The following is a 971-nucleotide window of genomic DNA, read 5'->3' as shown; positions in this document are numbered from 1 at the left end:
CACTTCCACACTTCCTTCCTTTCTCTCTTTCTCTCTTTTTCTCTTTGTCTCTTCTACCGTTTCCCCCTTTATTTCTCTCTGCCTCTCTCTGTCTCTCTCTCTCTTTCTCTCTTTCCTGCTCGCCTCCTTCCTTTTTTTGTTTTTCAAGAACACTCAGTTCTTGCTCAGCATAAGGTGTAATTAAAGACCTTTGGAACCGAAACATAAACAATGTTTCCTAATCAGTCTGCTGCAGTTTTTCACTATTTCTTTTAATATATGTATTAAACTCTTCTTCTTCAAGTCACACTTCCTGCTCCCTATCTTACCAGGGACAGGAGACATTTCTTTCTCCTCCTTCTGACAGATGTGAAATTCGCTATGTCTCACCTACACCTTAGCTCAAAATTCCTTTTCCAGGAGTCTAATCCTTTTGTTTGTTCCTTCCAAAGTTTCAGAAGTTGGTTTTTTGCCCATTCCTGAGGGCAGCACCCAAAACTGGAAATAATATTCCACGGTAAGGTCTTCACAGTTACTGATGCAATAGAGAGATATAGTTGAGTGATCTAGACACAAAAATTACACAACATTATGGTTTTACACTCTTCCTTAATAATATCAGTAGGAATAAAGAAAATTTCAAAACTTTTCAACTTTTTCAAACTGAAGCTTTCAAAACATGTGACAGAAACAGCAATCAAGAAGATATAGATATGGTTTTTCCAAATAGTATATTTTCTCCACAGTGCTTCTTGGATACTGTAGGGGCATGTGCTAAAATTAGCTGCACAATGAAATTTCTCGTCTTTTGTTAGAAATGAAATTAGAATTTTGACAGCTAAGTCCCTTGGGTTAATGGCAGTTCAATTAAAAATGAATACAATTTAGGAAATTGAATAGTAATTTGATAGGAAAGAACACTGTTTCATAAAAGAATATAATTTAGAGAAAAAATTACAATTTATGTATCTAATCTGCTAGTAATTAAGTGT

The sequence above is a fragment of the Parus major genome, chromosome Z, assembly GCF_001522545.3.
Source record: "Parus major isolate Abel chromosome Z, Parus_major1.1, whole genome shotgun sequence".
NCBI classification, from domain to species: domain Eukaryota; kingdom Metazoa; phylum Chordata; class Aves; order Passeriformes; family Paridae; genus Parus; species Parus major.
Note: the sequence above shows the minus strand (reverse complement) of the source record.